We start from the raw sequence: 23318 nt of genomic DNA, 5'->3' as shown, positions 1-23318 counted from the left end.
CCTACCCCCTGCCAGCTTTCACATAGCCTTGCTGTCTCCAACCGTTTTCCAACTGGTTTCTCCTTTGCCTCCACGCAGGTCAGCTGAGGTTACTACTTAATCAAGTGTAATCTCATGTTGGAAAAGAGCCCTTAGACCGAGAAGAGACCTGCATCTCACCTTCCCACCCCCCGTCCTTAGCTGTCCCATAAATGTATAAACTTTAGAGTAGGGAGCGTTACTGCATCTTACCTTGTAAGAATACGCTCACTTGCTGTGTCCAGAAAATGCCCCCTCACGGCTGGCTGTACCTGTTCATTCAGACACCTCTGCCCCTTCCACAGCTCCTGCAACAAGGCCACATCTGAAGCCAATGCGTCCCGTCCCAAGAGTGACCCACAAGCTTCCCTGGAACCTTTGAAACTATTGCGATAGAGGTTCAAAGGTAGAAGTTACCTGTTCAAACACATTGGAGTAACCTCCAACAGTGACAAGCATAGAATTTGGTAAAAGGTTAAAACCAAGATTGTTATGCAAGGGTTGAGGAGGAGGAAGAAGAAGGACAGCCCTCTGCTCCAAAAGCTGATGTTTAACAAGCAAAACCTTTATAAAGCCCATGAGTTGAGTTTGAGAAGAACATGGGAAGGCACCTTGATTGGCTCAAACTATAACTTTAAGAATCGGATAAGCAGAGGTCTGCATTTCAAAACCAGACTCCTGCTAGAAGGGGCCAGTGGCCCCTACATAATTAGAACATTTCCAAGACAACGAAATAAGTTGAATCATTCCAACATCTAGACTGAGGGACAAGCCTACCTGGGCTGTATTTAGAATGCAGAATCTCGGGGAGAATTCACCTCCCACAGTTTAGCAAGGCCCTTGAAGAAGCACATTGCTATTACATCACGGTTCAACCTCTGCTCTCTCTTTCCATTTTTTTTAAAGGTATTATTATTTTTTTTCTATTTTGGAGAGAGAAAGTGAGTGGGAGGAGGAGCCAAGGAAGGGAGAAAGAATCTCCAGCTGATTCCATGCTGAGCGCAGATCCGAACGCGGAGTTCCGGCTCATGACCCCAAGATCATGACCTGAGTGGAAACTGAGAGACGCTTAACCGACTGAGCCATCCAGGTGCCCCTCGCTCTTTGCATGCTGAGGTCACTAGTCACCATTTCTGGTTCTAAAATCTTCAAGACTGCAGGGCACCACTACTCAACAGAAAGGAAAACAAAGAGACTCACAGACTGTGTTGAGTTTCTGTGTTATAGGTGAGGGTACCAAGGCCCTTCAGGTGAAGGAAATCACCCAGAATTATACAACTAGTTCATTGTGAAAGTGACACCTGATCTTGGCCCCACACAGTCACCCCAGTGCCTTTGCCCGGCTAGGATTCTGCTTCATTGACCCGTGTTCATTTTTTTTTTTTTTAAGATTTTATTTATTTATCTGACAGAGAGAGAGATCACAAGTAGGCAGAGAGGCAGGCAGAGAGAGAGGAGGAAGCAGGCTCCCTGCTGAGCAGAGAGCCTGATGCGGGGCCCGATCCCAGGACCCCGAGATCATGACCTGAGCCGAAGGCAGCGGCTTAACCCACTGAGCCACCCAGGCGCCCCGACCCGTGTTCATTTAAACACCAGCAGACTTCAGACACTTGACTGCTTTCTGGATCCTGGGCTGGCAGAAATAGGTGGTCATGCTGCACTGGGTTTCTTCTAACTGTGTTCAGTCAGTCAACCAATGTCATCAAAGTCAGAAGCCAATATCTCGTCTTGCAAACTCCTGTGTGAAGGAGGGGCTGTTAGTCGGCCAGATTCTCATCCAGGTCTGAGGTGCATTAACTCTTTAAAGTCATTTCATGGCACACAGCCCTAGTCTGGCCTCAGCACCTGAAGAAAGAGGGCTTTGTGAGTGGTAACCAAAGGACATACAGTTCTCTGAGAATCGGGGACACCAGTTGGATTCATCTGGCTGGACCCCTGCCAAGCTGTGTTCATTAGCAACCTACCAATGCCAGACCTGGTAGAGGAAGACGCTCCAAACCAGGGGTTTGTAGACTTTAGCGAACAGCACGGGTCCCTGGAGAGCTTATTACAATACTGACTTGTGGACTGGTGCCAGAGCTTAGGATTCCCTAGGCCTGGGTGAGGGCCTGAGAATCTGAATTTCTAACAATTCCAGGTGACAGACACGCTGCTGGTCTGGGAAACCCACTAGGAGCAATGCCGTACCAAGCCACCCCTTGGCCTCTCGCGAGCCCCACTATTGGAACGCCATAAGAGACTGTGTTTGGGGGGTAGCCCCACAGTGCATTTATACAGCTTCTCCCAGTTTAGAAAACGTTTCCACTATTATCTAACAAACCTGTGAGTTATATGTGGGGACAGCACCTTCAGCACCCAAACCTTGGGTATCTGTTGGGGCCCGAGACAAGAATGTCTTTTGGCCCTCCCAGTAGACCTGCCAGATGGTTATGATTTGTGGTATGGGGAACACTTCCTTAGGAAGGATTTTAGCCAGTTTTGACTGCTAATTCAAGTCTTTAGAAGTCGGGCAATGTGACCGAAGGAGAAAGAGCAGAGCCCTAGGGCTACAGATGGAGTCTACTCAGGTTAACGTATTAATGGTGGCTCAGAGAGGATGGAGGCGAGACGCCCCACTCTAGAAGGGCTGTATGGCAGGACAGACATCGTGATGGCACGTGGACACAAATAAGTCTGCAGGGGACTGACCTTTAGCTTCCCACATGGCAGAGCTGACTTTGAAGTTTACCCTTCTACTGAGATGTGAAAAGGAAGGGGCAAAGTTCCTTAAACTATTAACAAGGGTGCCTTAATTGCCATTCCAATTATCAGGATTCCATACCCACCCTTCCCTTGGTTATCTGACGTTTCAAAAGGCTTATGGCACTCAAAGTACGCCTTTTCAGGTAGCAATCTACGGTTCTCATGGCAACTCCTTTCTGAAGGCCTTCAAGGGGGTCAGGAACATTACTGAGCATGTCCCACATGATGGCACTGTTCTGAGAGCTTCGTCTGCAATATCTCATTTAACCTCACCATGCGGAAGTTATTTTTCCGCAGAAGAAATTCTAAGAGAGGCCAATTAACTTGCCCAAGGCATGGGGCTTATAGCTGGTGGAGTCTCAGAGTCAGATTTTGAGTTGAAGGACCTTTGAGCCCAGTGCTTACGTGTGTACCTGGGAGTACAATCCATTCTACAAACCCCTTGCCAGCATGCATATATATACATATATATATATGCATATATATATATATATATATACGTATATACATACGTATGTACATATATATGCATATATATGTATGTATATACGTATATACATACATATGTACATATATATGCATATATATATACATATACATATACATTCATGTATATATGCATTTATCTTGGGATCTTTCACTGTCCTCTCAAAGAAAATGAAGAATTGTTGTCTTAGAGGAAGCAGGACACAATGCCAGCCATAAGCCTCTGATGCCAAGGGTGGAATGACAGCTACTTTCCCTCCTCAGAAGGGCTTTCCATCTGCCTGGATATCCTTCCTGCCACTGAGATCATTTCCCACACGGAGCCTCACTTCACTCACGTAGAAGGGGCCACCGCACCCTAGATCCAGCTGTGTGACCCTCAGGGGGTCTGCTCAGTGGTCTGCTGTGCTGCGAGTGCCCACGGCTCCGTGCTGGGCCCCGCTGTCCATCCTGCCCCACAGGACTTCACAACACACCTGCAGGAAGCTGGCCCCCAGCTCCGGGCTAGAGCAGCTCACTTTTCCTTAGCTTGGGTCGTGGACAGCCACGGCTTGGGGCACCCAGGCTCTTGAGGCCACTTGGTCATTCTTTGTGGGAAGGAAGTGTTACTCAAGTACGAGCACTTGGTGGACAAGAAAAGTGTTTCTACAGATTGCAATACGAAGTTTTCCTTCTCCCCAGATATGCCACCTTCCTCCTGCCCCCACTCCCATACACACACAGCAATTGCCTAGTAGACTTAGATCAGAGCTTTCTGACTGGTAAGCCACAGCACACGGATGGCCCACGACGTACTGACCCTCAGCCTTCGCCGTGGCTGGGTCACAAGCTTGTGACCAGCCTCACCCGGGGCATTGGTGGGTCATAGAAATACACCTGCTCTCAGATTCATGATGTCAGCAAGGTTGTCACACAGTGACACAGACAACTTGCTTCTTTGTCAGCAAGTGCTTTCCTAGAGTGTTTAAGAATCAGATGGAAAGTGGAAAGATCCCTGACAGAGGTGTCGGCTCTAAATTCCCAGAGCCCTCAACAACCCCATAAAGATCATCACTCTTTCCCAGCAGGTTAGACAGGGAGTTCAGAGAGAAGCTCAAGGTCTGCACTGCCTGCTTCTCTCACCAGGAGCCACGTACGACTCCTGAGCACTGGAAGGGGGGTAAGTCCACATTTAGATGTGTACAAAACACACACCAAAGTCTGGAGACTTAGCATGAAGAAAACAGCATCACACCTCCATTTTTTTAGCATACTGATTACACGGTGAAGTGATAAAATCCAGGATACGCTAGATAAGTAATTCTCCTTGCTTCTTTTCCTCTTATAACGAAGTCTGCTGAGAATTTGTAAGCTACGTGTTTGACTTGCATTGTATCTTTCTCGGGCAACACTGATTTAGACCAAAGGCCCTCGGCCTTAATGCCTTTAGAATAGAAACACAAGTGGTGTCACCCAGTGGCAGCCACGAACATGTCACAGCGGCTCTGGAGGAACTTGAAGACAGCAAGGTCTTTTACCTGAACCTCTCATTTCTGTAGCCCCCATTCGACAGAGGTCATGACCTTGACTGAGTTCTGTATTACAAACCTGCTGTCACTCCCTGGCTGGTTCCACACCAGGCACCACCCTGTGTGTCCTGCATCCCTCTGTTACTCCATCTAATCCTCACGAGAGCTCATTAGGGTATTTAGAAATAAGGAAACCTGTGGCTTAGACACTCCCTGACGTGTCCAAGTCAGCTTAAATCTCCTTCCAGACCAGTGGTCCCAGCCATCTCGCTGCACAACCTCCTCCAGGACAGCGAGTCAGGAACCACAGTCCTCACTGTGCAGGAATCGACGCAATAGGGGTGTCAATTCCTCGGTGGGGGGGCAGGCCAACACCTCCTCCCTCATTGAGCCTTTAAGGACATGGTCCTCTGCTCTGCAGTCTTGGCCCCCTGGGCTCGCAGCACCAGAGCATAGCCCTGAGTGCCTGGCTAGAGAGTTATTTGGGAAGTTTTCACACGAGGAGTGGAGCGGAAATACCAGGAAGTGGGAGGGGTTCTGGTCTCTCCTGACAAGAAGCTGAAGAGGGTGGAGGAGGCAGAAGGGACATCCTGCCTGGCTTTAGATAGCTACACGCCGGAGAGGAGCTGCTCAGACGACAAGCCTAGAGCCACACAGGCCCCTGATCCGATGGAGAAGCAGATCATGCTTATGGGTTCAAAGTGCACCCTCGCCAGAAAAAGATGTATTAAGCCAAGGACATTTTGTTTGCTCAGTGTTTGAGACACTGTAGTCATGAGGGTGTTCTTGGAAAACATAGAACATTATTGGGTGCCTGGGTGGCTCAGGGGGTTAAGCCTCTGCCTTCGGCTCAGGTCATGATCTCAGGGTCCTGGGATTGAGCCCTGCATCGGGCTCTCTGCTCAGCAGGGAGCCTGCTTCTCCCTCTCTCTGGTTGCCTCTCTGCCTACTTGTGATCTTTCTCTCTGTCAAATAATAAATAAAATATTAAAAAAAAAAAAGAAAACGTAGAACATTCTTGAAAGTGGCTTGGGAAGTAAACCTCACTGTTAATCATCTAGTATCTTTGATTAGTGAGCAGACAGCTGCCCCTTCTCCCCTCCACTTTCTGGATGTTTTTGTTCTTGCTAAGGCTTTGTAGGGGGTTGGGAGTGGTAATCTGGGAGACAGGGTCAAAGACCACAAAATAAATATTCAGATTAGAAATATGGGGTTCAGGCTCAACCAACCTGCTAGACTTGAGGTTATACGCAGAGCCAGAAGAAGACTTCAAAGTATGGTTCAGGATCCTGAAACAGTGAGAGGCCCCATTCAGGGGGGCAACGACTCATTCCTGGTGGAAACAGGTGTGAGAAAGAACAACACGTCAAAGCCAGGGGAGGAGTCTTTAGCCTTCCAGGATAAGTATCAGGTGCTGAAGAACATAAAAGGTCATGTTGCTGTGAAAGGAGATTGTTGGCCCCTCGAGTCAACATTTTCAGAAATGAGCATCGTTTCATCATCAGGAAGCCAAGGCCAGTGCCCCCTCCTTGGCTTCTAGGACTGGTGTCTGCATTATCATCTAAAGGAGTGGCTTTTGGATCCAAGGAACTTGCTTTGTTTCAGCTCTAGGAAACACAGTCTCCCCCTTTACACAAGTTCAACCTTTACTCCACTGTCCTGTGACTCTTCAAACATTTGCTCTCTAGTGGCTTTGTATTCATTGACAGCATCACTACTATTTGCAAGAGTGGAGAACACGGCAGGAAGTTGGCAGTGGACACCTGGACAGGTACTAGCTGACTTGTACCTTGCTCATACTCGGGAGGGTTAGTACGAGGTGTGCTAGATCTTCAGGGACGCTTCCTTGGAAAACCTGTAAGCAGACCTGAAAGAAACATGCTACCATCTCCAAGCATGGGATACTTGGTTAATTATAAACCTACCAGAGCCCTAGGGTTTTAGAACAAGGAACTGGAAAGGTCAAAGGGCTCTTCCCCCGGCATTTTTCCACTTTGTCAATAAGAAAACAGAGGCTCAAATCCAGTCTTATTTACTTGGCAAAACCTGAGGTTGATGCCTTTTCCAAAATACCCAAGGAGATGTGAGAGAGCATGTGAGGACAGGGGGAGGGTTGCCTCTCCCTCTGTCTTTCTGTCAGGAGGATTATGGGTTCATCTTGTACTTCCACACCTTTATCTGCTTCTGGACAAGTTCAAATTCACACATTTCAAACCTTTACTTTTTCTCTAAACATGATTAAGGCACAGATTTACAAGCTGAAGGGAAGCAGCTGGGGTGGGGGGAGCAGGAGGAAAGGGAAGGCAGCTAGAGAAAAGCCAGAGATCTCACTAAAACTCTCCTACCCTGGATCAGCTCATCCTACCTGATCGTGGATGTTGAGCAGCTGGCTTGTCTGGTTTATGGCACAGGCTGGCCAGGATTGAGGAAACCATAAACCAGGCAGAAAGAACCCTCCCTCTGTAATAATCTTTTCAGAAAGCAGAGATGGGCTAAAGTTGCTGGGAGTCTGAGCACTACCCCACTGACCTAAGAAACCAAACTCTGTACCTCTGCTGGGCGTGCAGCCACGTGGCCTCCCCCATCAACCACTCCGGCTCCTAGAAGGGAGGAGGGCTGGAGAAGCAGAGTGTGGAACAGTGTGGCCCCTCTCAGCGACCACAGTCCCTTCAGAAACTCCCCCACCCCCACCCCAAGCTGCTTTTAACCTCAGGCCTTTCCACTCCAGCCAATCAAGCACTTCACACAAAGTAGGTGGGCCTGTAACTATGGCAACTGTTTTCCTGGTGGTGATCGCCATCGTCTGGACCACTGCATCTCTGGTGCTCTCCCCTTCTGAAGGCAATGGAGAATGGAAGGGACTGAGCTCAACAGGGAATACTTAGAGCCCATGGAGGGAAGCCAGGTACCCAAGCGGTGTGAGGACCCAGACCGCTGTGAGGTTCTCCTGATCTGAGAATTCAGACAGCATGAGTGAAAGCCCGTACTTTTACTCCACAAATGCAAGACTGTAGGGTGTACTATTATTTAAAACTTTCACTTTTCTTCTTCATTGCAGACATTAGGACAAAACACATGAAAATTAAGTAAGGAGAAGAAACCACCCAATATGATTTCTATCATTCAGAGAGAACAACTTGGAGTGGTTTGGTGTATGTGATCTTTGCTATACTGCCTGTGTGCCTTTTTTAAGAAATAAAAATGGAATACTGTACATGTCTCTTAAAAAAAAAAAAGATCTATGTATTTATTTGAGAGAGAGACAGAGAGAGCGGAGGGAGGGGGGGACGGGTGACAGAGGGAGAGAGAATCTTAACTCTGTGCTTAGTGCCGAGCCCAACACGGGGCTCGATCTCATAACCCTGAGATCATGACCGGAGCCAAAATCGCGTCAGATGCTCGGCTAACTGCGCCACCCAGAGACACCTGCACATGTCATTTTTATAGTGTGCTTCCTTACTTAAAACATGGTGACTGTTTTTCCAAATCAGTAAATGTACATTTAAAATATCATTTTGAATGACTGCTTCGTCCTCAATCATATGGATTCATGCCAGGTTATTTATCCGGGCCCCTACTGTTGGACAGAAAGTTTGTGTTTAATTTTTTTAATTAAGATTTTAATTCTAACTCCAACATAGTTACCATAGAGTGTTATGTTCATTTCAGGTATACAGTTTGTGTCTGATTTTTGACTGCAGTTAAGTTTTATCATGTGATCTTCTTTATTCAGGTCAAATATCCCAAATTGGAATTTCTCAGTCAAAAATGTATATATTCTAAGACTTGGATGCATATGGAAAAACTGCTATCAATTAACTTTCCTATCAGCAGTGTATGTTTGTTGATTAAACAAACTCTCACCAACACCGAATCTCACTATTATCTTCTTCTGGTTTTGACCATATCAATGTGTAAGCACATTATGGATACACAGAGTACTGGGGCACCCGGGTGGCTCAGTTGGTTAAATGGCTGCTCTCGGCTTAGGTCATGGTCTCATGGTCCTGGGCTTGCAACCCTCGTTGGGGGGGGGGGTCCCTGCTCAGTGGGGAGTCTGTTTCTACCTCTCCTTCTCCCTCTGCCCCTTCCTCCACTTGTGCTCTCTCTGTCTCTCAAATAAGTAAATAAAATCTTTTAAAAAATATAAGAATACAAAGATTACTCATACTAATTATGACTAATATTAATTTGCATGTTTAAAGACCCAACAGTGTGCTGGGTCTGAGGATACAAGGAGAGACCCACACAGTCACCTTGGCCTCAGAGTTTCTCAGAGAAAGACTATCTGTAAATGTAAAGAATCTAAAATTATCTAGAATGGGGGTGTAAGTTTTAAGAAGTTTGTGTGGGAGGGGGAGAGGGGATGCAGAGCATGTAATAAGACATTGTTTCTAGAATCCTTGCTTTGGCATATGACCGGTTCAATGACATACCCATCAAGGATGCTCCTATATTGAGTTCCTGCTAAATGGGAAGCAGCTTGCTAAGGAATTACATAATCTCACAATATCTTTACAACATCCTTCTCAGAGGGGTGTTGTCATGTCATTTTGAAATTGAGGAAATTAGGGCATAGATGTAACTGACTTACTCAGGGCCACATACATCTGGTAACCATCTGAGTCAAAAAGGTCCCTGGAACTCTAACTATGGTTAGAGCATGAGAGTCTAGACTCAGATGATTTGCCAGTTTGACACTGAGCTGTCCTAGCAGAGGAGAAAGAGAATCTGTAGCTTGGTGAAGAACCAGTTTTGAGTTTGGTTTGGAGAAAAGCCAATCCCTCTAATCCACAGGTTTGGAAACAGCCCTCTGAGGTAGGCAAGACTTAAGACTCAGTAATCCCATGGCAGGGAGGGGAGCTTGCTACTGAAGGAACATAACCAGAGGATGGATAGTCATTGGCTATCCTTTCCCCCCTCTCACCTTAGACTGTCTCAAAGTTTCTTAAGCCTTAGTGTGCATAGGGATACACGAGGGCCTGTTAAATGCAGATTCCCAGGGTCAACCCAAGACATCTGGTTCAGAGGGTCTGCAGTGGGGCCCTTGAACCTATCCATCTGATCATCAGAAGACACTGATGTAGGTGGTCCTTAGGTCAAGCCCTGAGAGCCATAGCAAGTCTACTAATCCTGAGGTGACTGGGATATGCCAGCTCTTTCCCTGCCAGTGGGATACGGAAGAAAGCCCATGGTAGGAGGAAACTGAATCTTTTCTACTGCTGAGCAATTGCCCAGCTGGTGGCTGGGCCATCTCACCTGGGGATAGCGATGGCTTTCCAAGGGGCTTGCTATCCTATATTACTTCATGTGAAGTTAATAGTTCATATGTAAACGATTCCCTATGTAATACTTCATATGTAATTAATCAACAAAGAACTTTCTCCAGCGTGGCCCTGAGCTGTGTAGAGGGAGAGTGAGTGTTGATCCGTCAATAACATCTCCCTGGGGGCCCTGGGACTAGGTGAGGGGTAGGGATGGTAGTGGCTGTGAGTAAGCGCCCTCCCAGACTTCAGACTGCTCAATCTAGGAGTATTTCCTGTAAGATGGATTCAGCAGATGATAATCATCGTCCTTGTGATGATATCAGCACCATCAGTCATCCCTATCGTCATCATTACCACCACGGTCATCCAATGTGTATGAAATAGTTCTTTGCCCAGCCACTGTGTCAGGCACTGGATTGCTTTCAATCCTCACCATGTCACTTGGGTGAAGGTCCCTTTATAGTTTTACCCCCATTTTAGGGACCAGGAAATGAAGGCATAGAGAGGGGAAGTAACATGTCGCAGGTCACAGAATTTGTAGTGGAGTTAGAATTCCAGCCCAGGTCATCTGCTCACATTTGAGTGGTTCTCTTGATTTTTCCCTTACTAGTGAGGAGAGAGTTGGGTTTTAGGAGGATGGGGGCGGGGCTGTGACATTCCCAGGACCATGAAGTTTGCCAGTGGTGTCACTTGGATCCATCACCAGGGTTTTGCTGACTCCTTGCCCCAGCCTCTTTCTTCAAGACTGCAGCTTCTAGATGTGTTAGGACAGACTCTGAAGAGGGAAGGTTTTGATTAACCAGTGGCATTGACCAGAAAGCAAGCTGTGGTTCTCAGGGAACTCTGCACTACCTTTTAAGCTCCAGCCATGCGTGGTCAGGAGGCTGAGCACCTGAGTTCGGCAGTGATACAGGTGTTAGATGCCGTCCCTGGCTCCCAGGATAGGAGCTGGAGCTTCATTCAGGTCTGGGCTCCATCTGGGGATGGAAGGTCATGCTGTCTACCCAACACTAGTTCTGACACGCTTCACCAGTATGCTGGTGACGTGGCTTGAGGCTGCCAACCTCACTGTGGCCTTTCAGGCCCCCTGGAACATCTCCCGTTCATTCAGTGTGCAAAGACTGGGTGTAGCCCTCTAGACTACCATGGACAAGATCAACTCAGAGACAGTGGACCTCAGAAATTTCAGCTGGAAACTCACTTACACCAACTCAACTTGCAGCATTAAGGAGTCTGTTGCTATTCTCACCAATCAGGTCCAGAGACAACAGATTTCTGCCCTGTTTGGACCAGCACATCCAGTAGCAACTGAGGTAGAGGATATCCTTCTAAAAACTTTGGCTGTTTGTCGTTAGAAGGGATGGTTTTAAAGGTGATGGGATACACTTGAATACTCTCTTGGCAGGGATGACCTTATTATAGATGATAACTCTGTAGGGTTTGGGTACCATTTCTTTGATATGTATTTAGACCATGTAATTAGAATGGTTAACATTCTCTTGAAAGAAAGCCTGTCAAATCAATACTCGTTAGGCAGAGGTTCACTAACAAACTTGTCGATTGTTCGGACATGGTGCTGTTGTGTGTAGACTCGTACCATTCCCTCGAATGTTGTCAGCCACATGGCTCAGGAAAATTAAGTAGAAAAATGAATGTTCCGTTTCAAGCAGAAAAACATCATTCGTTTGTGTAGGTTTCCCTTTCGTGGGTGTAATAAATTATTCAGTGACGTTAACGGTAAATGGGAAAGAGTGAAGTTTGACAGATTGCAACAAGCCGGGACAAGCAAAGAAGACAAACAAATGACTTGTTTCTGTTTAGTAAATGGGATTAGCTTTGTGGAAGTCTTTGGTATCTTGCACTCAGAGAGGTGTGGATGCAAAGGCAGACTAGGAAGGAGCATCTTCGCCCTTACGCTCAAAAATACTGCAGAACAGTCATTAGTGGCTGGGGTCAGATGAAGTTCACGTTTGAACTTGGATCTTGGTCTCTTCTGAAATTTTTCTTTTGATACATTTCCAGCTGTCCAGAGCTTGCCCATTCTTCAAAGTCAAGTTCAAATGCCCTGGAATTTTTGTTCGCTTCTCCACCCTCACCCTTCATACCCCTAACTCCCCAATCAGAAGGAACTTCTTAACCCCTCTAAGTCTATATTCTATAAATATTGAAAGGTATATTCAACTCTGAAACTATTTGTTTATGTCTTAGTTCCTCTAATAATTGATCATAAGCCCCTTTAAGAGCAAGGTCTCCAAAGTTGGTTGTAGATAATGGGCTCCTGATGAAAAGTACTGCGAAGTGAATAAGGAACAAATCAGTCAATAAATGCTTCTTGTGGTTATTCTTGTCCTTTGAGGTATTGCATCCTCAAGATGATCCAAGACACTATCATCAATATTCCAAAAGAGAGGGTCCAGTATGACCCATAGACTTATGGAAGCCAAAGATTATACAGATACCTTATCATGGGGTTTGAGTGTAGCATCAACTGAACTATGGAAAGACATCCTTTTGGTTCCTTTCAAGGTTATTGGCTTGCTGGGCTCAGAGTGGAATATCCCTGTGTTTGACCTTGTTAAACTGCAAAACTGGAGGATAACTTCTTATATGACACCTGTGTGACACTCGTGCTACCCAGGCACAAAATTAGTGATGTGTTCTAGAGAAGGCTCTGGTGTCTGGGCTGGAAACATATTTGAATGTTGGAGGTCACTCTGGGACTTCCTCCTGGGATGGAGTGGATGAACTGCGGAAGGTTGTAGAGAATGGACTCAAATCCCAGTTCACCGTCACTGTCAGTGTGAATTATACCAACAAGGACTGAGCCTTCCTTCAAGAGACTCTTAGAGGCTGTCACTGGCTACCAGAAGTAAGTAGGAAAGAGTCTTCTGTTGCTTATGTTTAGAGAGACAAATGAGCAAAGCAGATTGTTTGAGAAAAACAACAACTAAGAACTCTTCATCTTTCTATGAATGTAAGAAGCAGAAAGAAACAGGGTGTAAAATTAATGATGTATAAAAGCATCACCAACAACAAAGTCATTTTTTTTTAATCTAAAGTGAAATCGTGTATGTTTATAGTGTTATGAGGCACAGAGAAGGTTCTGGAAGCCTCTTCCAGGTGGGCTGGCTCCTTCGTTTGGGTTAATGTTTAGAGCATGGGCTCTGGAGATAGACAGCCCTGGATTTGAAACCAGCCTCTGACACTTTCTAGCGGTGTGCTCTTGAGCAAGTGCTTTAACTTCTCTGTGCCTCAGGTACCTTCCCTGTGGAATGGAGACAGTCATCCTATCCACCTCACAGAATGGTGAGGATTAACTGAAGTCATGCCTTAGAGCGCTGAACAATGCTCGGCACAATGGGTCGGCGTAAGAGAGCAATCACTCTTACTGGGATACTTAAGAGGCTCTCCTTTCTAGCATGAATCAGTAATGACTCCTTTCTATTCTTCAAATAAATTAAGCCCTTTACGGTCTTCGTAGCCTTGGGATTGGGGACTTGCTGATCCCTTGGTCTGGAGTGCTACCTGCCATTCCACAAGCCCCGCCCCCAGCACTCTTCCTGTGGGGAGCTCCCTCTTAGCCTTCCAGACTCAGCCCAGAGCCCACCTTGTCCGAGGGGCCTTTTCTGACTGCCTGATGGGGAGAAGCACCTCCCCACCCCCCAACACACAATAGTATCAGAGCATCCTTCCCCCTCACTAACTAGAATCTTACATGCTGTCTTTAATGTGTTTGCGTGTACGTTGTGTGACTGTCGGCTTCCCGAGGTCACGGGTCTTCTCTCTGGCCAGGTGCTGTATCCTGTGCTTAGTGCCATGCCTGACACACAATTGGGACCCCAATAAGCAGGCTCTCATTTACCACATTTAGAAAACAAGTCACTGCTTCACTTGGGTGTCCTCAAAATGCATGCTGATGTGTTTGCAGGGGAGAAAAGCATGATGGCCTCTTCCTCCTCCCCACCCCCCACCCAGACTCAGAAGGTCTGAACGCTCCTGATTCTGAGTCATCAGCGAACCCCTCCTAACCGCCCAGTGGCTGATGAGCCACAAGCCAGACCTGTTGCTCTGAGTGAGTTAAATGAAGAAACTGAGCACAAAAGCGGGAAACCAATTTTGCTGGCTCACACTTCGAGAGAGACCCACGGCGAGGATTTGGGGGTGCAGGGCCAAAGCTACCTGTCTGGGGGCTGCGGACGTGTCTCAGGAAGTGTCCACGCTGGGGATAGGTTAGGCATCCCCGTTTCCTCAAGCATGCTCAAGGAAAGAGAAAGTTCACATCTCATTTGCTCACTGGGAGCGGCTTTAGGCCACACTTTTTAAAAAGCGCGCGCGCGCGTGTGTGTGCGTGTGCACGAGCATGTGTGATGGACTGATTTTGTTTTCTCTTCTCAGTTATCATCCTAACCTGAAGCTCAGAGGATGCAAAACTTATTCTGCTGGCTGCAGAGAACCTGGGAACCAGCGCAGGAGAATCTGTCTCCATTATTGTGCAGCAGTCGGAGGTGGGTGCTGGTAAGCCCTCGGGGACCCCACAGTAAGAAGTAACAAGTCGGGGTGCCTGAGTGGCTCAGTCAGTGGAGAGCATGACTCTTAGTTTTGGCTCAGGTCATGACTTGGGGTCATGGGATTGAGCACCACACAGGGCTCTGTGCTCAGTGGGGAGTCTGCCTGAGACTCTCTCTCTCTCCCTCTGCCCCTCCCCCGCTCACCTTCTCTGTTGCTCGCTCACTCTCTCTCTCAAATAATTAAATAAAATCTTAAAAAAAAAAAAAAAGAAAGAAAGAATGAGTAAGGAACCCTTGCTGTGTGTCAGGTGTATTAGCTCACTGAGGACTCATTATTACCCTTTGAGCCAGGTAACCCATGTCCTTGTTTTATGATTGGGACACCGAAATGGAGCAGAAAGAATTTACCCGGAGTTCTTCTGCACCGTGGGTGAGAGGTCCCTGTTGGAGCCCCAGCAAAGGCCTGGAGAGACCAGCATACTGGTCCCATACTGGTCTTAGGTGGTTTGGCTTATGTGGTGATGATCGGGACGGCTAACGCGTACCACGTTCCCTCCTCTAAGTTCCTATATGTGCATGTACTATGTGTCCTGTTGCGCTCAGTACCCCAAGAGCCCCGTGAGGCAGATATGCCAGCCCTGATTTCCACCATCGTGGCTCTCATTTCCGACAGGCTTGGAAGGTAGATGTTATTAGGGTTCCAGACAAAGAACTGGGGGCTCAGATAACTGAAATACCTCACCCAAGAGCTCGGAGCTTCCGAGGGGCATAGCTGCTGCTCCAGACTGGGTCTTTTGGACCCTGGGACTGAGCCCTTTGCCTCAGGAGCTCTGCCTTATAGAGTGTCGACTGGGTACCAGACCCCACAATGAGCACCTGATATATGGAAACCCATTTCAGCTCACACCACCCCACGGGGAGACACTTTTTATTGTCCTCATTTTAAAGATGAGGAAACTGAGTCCCTGAGGGCTGAAATGACTTGCCCGAGGCCACATGACTAGGAGCAGGGAGAGCTGGTATTCAAACCCGAGCAGGCTGGCCCCAGCATCATCCCACTCGCAGGCTTCTAAAAAACACCAAGTACATTTAGCTATGGACACGCTGTATGATTTTTTTTTTTAACAGCAGTTTTACCCTTCTTAGAGTGAACTTGGTTTGTTTTACTTTATTTTTTTAAGATTTATATATTTATTTGGGAGAGAGAGAACACGAGTGAGGAGAGGAGCAGCAAGAGAGAATCTTTAAGCAGATTCCCCATTGAGCGGGGGCTTCATCCCACGACCCATGAGATCGTGACCTGAGCCGAAACCAAGAGTCTGATGCTTAACGAGAACTGAGCCACCCAGGTGCGCCATAAAGTAAGCTTGTTTTCTATAATCATGAGCTGAAATAGAGCAAGAGGAAGTAAAGGAAAATGTATAACAATGGTCTGGAGTTCTTTTATCTTTTTATCAAGAAGTATTTCTCTGGATTTCTCTGGACAGCAATTGGAATTCTAAGCAAATGCCAGACTTCCCAGAACATCCCCCTGCCTCCCTGTGTTACTGCTGGCCACTCCTTTCTCTTCACTTGTACCACTTCTGCCCGCGGCCACGTGAAGAGAGGCTGGGACAGGTCCTAGTACTGGCAGGGAAGCCTTCAACCCCCTCGTTGCTTTCTCCCCAAGCCTCCCTGATCACATTCCCACTGAATTGCAGTGGCAGAAGCTTATAGAAATAAAAATATACCATACAACGTCCATGCAATTGAACTCACCCAGCTTTAAAAAAAGAAGAGCATAAATTCATTCTATAAAATATCCCCAAAATAGGTGTAGGTGGGGGGAAAATATCCAGGTGCAGAACAGCATTTTAGTGTGATACTATTTATGTAAAATGTACATGCATGCACACCCACACTCCTCTGTACAGGCCTAGAACGGTTGGATACCTCTCGGAACAGACAGGAGGGGGCCGTAGGGAAATTGGGAAAGGCCGGCTGTACCTCATGTATGCATACATAGAACGAGTGGACATTAATTTCATAATAGTAATAATACAGATAATAATGATCCTAGCAAACCACGGAAGCCACGAGCAGAAAATTGAGCATCGACAGTCCTCAATTTTTCAAGTTTTTGCCTCCCATTGCTAGAAGGTAAACTTTCTGCATCATAGCTGCTTGACACCCCAGGTAAGCCTTTATTTATTATTCTTTTTTGGCTTCCCTCCCACTGCTTCTGGGCTGGCTCGAGAATATGGACCTGGTGGTAGTGGTGGGCGGGCGGTGGGGGGCGGGGGGCAGGCCTTCCAGAGTCATTGTGTTTCCGAGGATTATGATGAAGAGTTTCAAATTTGATATCGTCTTTAGGCAGTTCCATCGAACGGGGCTATTACCTACAAATGGCGACCTTGATTTCATTGTGTTTTAAGACAGCTTTTGGAAGGAAGTATTAACAAATAAGAAGGTGACACACTTCCCCCGCGGTCTACGAGGCAGTGTTTCTCATAGCCCCGGACTCCTATGGAGAAGGTCCCGGAAATGAAGGCTTTGGGAAACAAGTCTACCGAAGGGTGAGGGGCCGCCCTCCTTCAGCTCCATCTCCTTGGAGGAGCAGGTCGGGTGTGGGGCCTTCCCGCACGGCCCCGCCCCCTTCTCGGAGGATGTTTGTCTTCGGCTCTGATAGTCTCCCTCTATTTCCCCTCACAGCCTTAACACACACACACACACACACACACACACACACACACACACACACATGCATATGCAACACACGCACGCACTTTCTCATCTTCCAGAGCCTACAATAAATAATAGTCTGATGATGTCTCATGAAATCTGCACCCCAGCATCGCAAGGAAGGACAGAGGATGCTAGGTGAAATGTCAGTGACCTTTGGAGTTAGAGACCCGGGTTCCCATCCCAGTTCTGTTATTTACTAACTGTGGGCCTTGAGGGGGAATTGTTTAACCTCCATGTACGTCTGTTTCTTTACCTGAAAAATGAGACTCCTGCAAACATCTGCCTCTGAGCTGTGGTTTTGAGTATCTAGTAACCCAGTGCACGGAAGTAGCGGAAGAGATAGCAGTGAGCTCAGACCACGCCAGTTCCCTTTTGCCAGTTCCCTCGCTTGGCAGGAGGCCAGAATCAGGCCCCAGAATGGAGGAATCAGAGATGTGGCACTAGGACAGGTCAAGGCCAGCAGATGGTCTGGCACAGGGGGAAGATAGGAGAGAAACCAGCAGCCAGTGGTGATCCCAGGTGATCCAGGTGATCCCAAGTGATCCCAGTCAGTGGTGACTGTAGGGGATGATGGGACACAGTGGTTCCCATAGAGAATTCTTTCTTTTAAGGTTTTATTTATTTACTTGACACAGAGAGAGAGCACAGGCAGGGGGAGCAGAAGGCAGAGGGAGAAGCAGGCTCCCCACTGAGCAAGGAGCCCAATGTGGGATTCGATCCCAGGACTCTGAGATCATGACCTGAGCCAAGGGCAGATGATTAACCAACTGAGCCACCCAGGCACCCCTCCCACAGAGAATTTTTTATGGAGACACCATTGCCAGAGCTGGAAGTACTCCCAGCGTGGGACAGAGCTGACCTGGAACATGATGACAGGTCACTGATGACAAGGGTTCCATTACGACCAAGGTGACCCATTGTGGGTCCTTCTACCAGAAGGTCATTACCTTCTACCAGAAGGTAATCGGGTACTGGGAAAGACAGTTCTCTGCATTTACATGGTGCTACAGGAAGGGACCTGGAAGGGAAGAGTGGTCTGGGGGTTCTGCTGTTAGACCGGGTTGAGATCCAGCTTCTGGAATCCACCACACAGGTTGTCTGGAGCTCTCTGAACTCATAAAGATCAACTTTGGGCCTTTAAAATAATCTTGACCTTGACGCTGGGTGTGGCTCAGCCACTTCTAGTTCCAGTTGAGAACATAGCAACCTTATCCCCCCACCCCACCTGCCCCCGGCACCAAGTGCACCTCCAGTGGGACCTGGGCCTCCTCTCATGCAGCCAGGCAGGTCCCACTGGCCTGTGACCTCAGGGAGAGGCCCTGGCCTAGGGGTGATGGGACACAGTGCCCCCTGCGGTGTTGAGTCCCCAGCCAGCCAAACTTGCTCCCAGGCACCCTGATTCCCAAACCGAGAGCTTTGTGGATACCAAGACCTGGCTGCTGTCCTGGGTTCCTGAGTCCAGGAATCCCTAGAAAAATCCATTTTTTCTCTCAGCTCTTAATCAACGAGAAAACTGAAAGGAAACTTAAAACTGAATTGAATTTCTACTTGTCCCCACCATCACCACCCCTAATCCAGATTTGATTTGACACTTTTTCTCTCCCTACTCTCATGGAATTTTAATGTGCCAAAGTAATTTGGCCCAGGAAATGCAATAACCGTGGCAAAATAGATCCTCAGCGTGGTAGGAATGGTCATTCTCCACGTGGGGGGAGATGTTTTGGTCTGTGAAATGACAAGGTGCTCTGTAACAAGATTTGTCTCTATTAGACCTGGGAGAAAACGCCAGCAGCACCAAAGGGTTGGGATATTGTTTTTAAATCAAAAGTGACCAGGTTTAAATCAAAAGCTTAAGTCAGCTCTTTTACCCAACAGAAAGATATTGCCCTTTCATGAATTAGATTATCTGCAGGTGAATTTGAAGAGTCTAGGTGAGGTGTGGAAATCAGACAGGGCACCCAATGTTTCAATTAAGAGACCAAGGTCACTCTCATTCTCTCTCTCAAATAAATAAATAAAATATTAAAAAAAAAAAAAAGAGACCAAGGTCAGCCTGTTGCAAGTTTATTTTAAAGACGCGCATGTTTAAGTTGTTGCTCCTATGCCTAAGGTAGAGACAGAATAAATCAAGTGGGCCCTGACTTTAAAAAAAATTTTTTTAAGACCCATGAGGAATTTCTACATGCTTCGTTGGCCCCGTGGCTCTCTCCCTGAACACAGACCCCGCTGCGGATTTTATAATGAGCCTGTGAACCCACACCTGCTTCCACAGGTCAGCGCAGGTTCCCAGAGAAGGTGGCAGGTAGGGATTCTCCACGGGAGGGTGTCTCAATGGCAGTGGCATTATTGACATTTTGGGCAGGCTGCTTTTTGTGTGGGGACGTGTCCTGTGCACTGTACAATGCTTAGCAGTGGCCCGGCCTCCACCCCATACACGCCAGTGGCACCCTCTGGTCGCAGCAAACCCCCAACATCTCCAACATCGCCTGCCTCCCCTGTAGAGAACCTCGGCTCTAGAGAAATCTGGCTCTAGAGGGATGTGAGTGTCAGGGACTTTGTTTCTAAGGTGTTAGAGAGAGTCTGAACAAGGGAGTGTGGTCCTGTGGTTCAGAGACCAGCCCTGAAGTTAGGCGGATCGTAGCTAAGAACAACTCTAAGGAGAAAACACAGTAAAGGTTCAGTAGAAGTGGTAGTCATCACCATTGTCTACAATGGAAGTTTCTATACAAAGGTGGGAGGGGAGAGTAGTTGCCACGGGAACCGGAGGGGAGATCAGAAAAGGATCCTTGGAAGAGGCAAGTCTCAGTGGACCCAGTATATCCTAGTGGGGGCCCCTGCCTTTGAGGCATCTGCTTGGCAGGACCAGCCAGGACCCCGGATGTGCTCAGTGTGGTTCTCCAGCAGACTGTAGTAATGACAGGTCTCTGCCCCCGACGTGGGACTGCTGTGATCCTCACAATGACCCTCCCGATTACTGTCTTGAGAATTGTGATCATAGATCTGTTTTAAGGATGCGGAGTGGAAAATTGCAAAAACAAAATAAAGACATTTGGTGGCAGATCAAGTATGATGACGTCACCATTCTAGCCGAACAAGGTGAGGCCACACCTGACCATTTCCATATCCATTTCCTGCTCTTTCCGGGACTCAGTTTCTCAATACTTAAGAATGATCAGATGGTCTTGAAGGTTCCTTTCAGTCCTATTACCCTGTGGGCATAAAAACCCACACATCCTGTTCAAACATTAAAGCTGTCTCCTGGGCAGCATACAGATATTTTCAAAACCACATTAACTCCTTTGATCTACTGATGATGAAGACAGTTAGGATTCGTTTGCTCAACACACACACACGAGACAGGGACTGAAGGCCAAACATAGTGCGGGGTGTGGCGACGCGCCACAGATTATGTCTTCTGAGAGAGGCAAGCACTCCGAGAGGCGTCTGTCTACATGGTGAGATGAAAGCCCTACAAATGGGGGTAAAGGTTTCAGCATCGTGAAGGCTTCAGAAAGGAGGTGATATTTGGGAAGAGTGCTCTGCTAGTGGTGAGCAGGAGAAAAGTAACACAGGGTTGCCCAGGTGTGGGGTACTCAAGGCTGGGAGGTTTGGCACACATTTAGTAAACATAACATTATTTGATAAGTACATAACGTTTACATAATTTCAAAAAATACTACTCTGACCATCTCTTATGACTTAGCATATTTTCGCTTGGAATTCTGAAGTGTCTTTTCTTTCCTTTTTTCTTTTTCTCTTTGTTATTCATATTCACCAGTGCAACCTTTGCAAGTGTATACTAATCACTCGAGCACATATTGCCCTATGGAAAATGTTAGTGAGAAATGATCTTTAGAGTATAAAGGTAGACTTGGGTTTCTGTAGTTTAAGAAGAGCGCCTTGTTCCTGGGAGGAGGGAGAAGAAAGGGGGTCAATTTTACCTTCATCTCAACTTATTAAAAATCTGCAAGTGCAATGAATTTTATTTTAAAAGATCAGTGAGTTTAGAATTTCAGATAGTACTTGCCCAGGGGCACATGCTACTCAAGGTAGTAAGAGAATACAAGAATCCATGTACTGGAACAGATGTATGACTCTTAAATGGTTTAAAGCAAAAGAAAAGGTTCTCGAACCTTGTTGCTTATTAAGAAACAAATGACACTGAAAGTAGACAAAGTATACAGGTTTGTTCTAACAGACATTTAGGTTGGCTGTAAAGATGAGGAATACATTATGGGTCAAAATCAGACATCAGACATGTTATGTATATGTCATTCCTGTTATATTGGCTTTATTTTCAAAACTGTCCTTTGTGGTAGTCATTTCTTCTTATTGGTATCCTTACATACACTAGTCATTCAATAAGTGAGTTAGGACTTTCCCAAAAAAGCTGACTTGGAGGTACCAAAGTCAAGGAGGCTCCAACATGGGAAGACCAGATCGGGACTCATTAGCAAGTCATTTTTAAAATGTCCCTGGGGGGGCGCCTGGGTGGCTCAGTGGGTTAAAGCCTCTGACTTTGGCTCGGGTCGTGATCCCAGAGTCCTGGGATCGAGCCCCACATCGGGCTCTCTACTCAGCAGGGAGCCTGCTTCCTCCTCTCTCTCTCTCTGCCTGCCTCTCTGCCTACTTGTGATCTCTGTCTGTCAAATAAATAAATAAATCTTAAAATGTCCCTGGGGATTCTGGGGCTCACTGGTCTGGTCAGGGGGTGAACGATAGAGGGAGGGTGATGGTGTGATGGAGAAGAATCCTGAGCCTCCTTCTTCCCTCTTCAACCAAAGCAGCTCTGCTCTGTCCCACCTGGTGTCTGCATTAGGGTTCCAGGTAAGAGTCTCCCTGAAAAACAGGGTTCCTCTGTGTTAAACACATTCTCTAGGTGTTGGGGAGGCACTGGGAGTATGACATAGAGAGGTCATGTGCTTAGATGCTCATTTAGAAAGAGGATTCTGGCCTCAGGTGACACAGGAGACACATCTCGATAAATGCCAGAGCCAGTATTTGGGCAGCACTGGCTTGAGCCCAGCGCCTGAGCCACGGCATTGTCTGGTGGTGGTGTGGACACAAGAGGGACATGTCACAGAGAAGCACTCACACTTTGGGTCAGAGGATCAGGATCCGAGCCCTGACTCTCCTATTTATTAACTGTGTGACCTTGGCACTCATTTTCCTCACCTCTAAAATGCACCATCTCTTCAGGACTTGGTCATGGTGCTGAGAACAATGGAATTGCTTCCTGTCTTACAACCATTCCAGAGAGGCACACCTGTGTCAAGATGTGACAACAGTCATTCGTCTGGTATGATGATTTCTGGGGATGCCAGTTCTTTTGTCAAGAGCCAGCAGGTGGATGAGCTCTTTTATGCTCCGGTAGGACTTTGCCAGGTACTCCTGAGGGCACAATGGCTGCCTGTAGGTCAGAGCATGTGTCTCTGTCCCATTCTCTGCATGTCCTTTCTGTCAGGCAGGATATTGGGAATAGGGGGACACTCCAGGTAAAAGCCAGGGTAGTCCCGTTGCTCTAGACTGGTGCTTCTCAACCTTGAACTTCTAAAGGAGCCTTAATGGTCTGGGGTGTGGGAGAGAGGCTGACAAAGACAGGCAGGGGTTCTGCTGCAGGCTTCAGCAACTGCCAGTCCTTATACCACAGCAATACCATTATCCATCTGATTCCACAGCTTGGAAGTACCAAGGATGCAGTAATCCAAGCTCTAGGATATCAGTGTCCAATAAGGTAGCCATTCGCCACAGCAGGCTAAATAAATTTAAATTAGCTAAAATTATATAAAATTTAGTTTCCCAGCACCTTAATGTTTCATAGTCTTCACTTCTTTAGAAGTTCAAGTCCCCTGGGTGAAAAAAATGTGAGGAAAGAAAACCCTTGTATTTATTCTCTGAAATGGAAGTCCTAGAGAGTAGGGAACAAAAGCTCCAAGCAAGGGGAGACTTGTTCTTTGCCCTAAGCTGGATTTAGCAAAGATTGGAGCCAAAGCTTTCCTTAGGCAACTGAACTTATCTTTCTAAATGTTTACTTGGGTTTTCCAACTACAAAAAACCGTCTTGGT

General features: G+C 47.1%; 1 pseudogene; it reads left to right on the top strand.

The window, feature by feature from the left end:
- Window positions 1–11004: 11004 nt before the first annotated feature.
- The window catches only part of LOC111145034, a 39162-nt pseudogene continuing 26848 nt past the window's right edge, over window positions 11005–23318 (top strand).

Source organism: Enhydra lutris, unplaced genomic scaffold (genome assembly GCF_002288905.1).
Source record: "Enhydra lutris kenyoni isolate GAN:26980312 unplaced genomic scaffold, ASM228890v2 scaffoldscaffold12, whole genome shotgun sequence".
In the NCBI taxonomy this organism is placed as follows: domain Eukaryota; kingdom Metazoa; phylum Chordata; class Mammalia; order Carnivora; family Mustelidae; genus Enhydra; species Enhydra lutris.
Note: the sequence above shows the minus strand (reverse complement) of the source record. Positions and strands in the feature narration are given on the sequence as shown.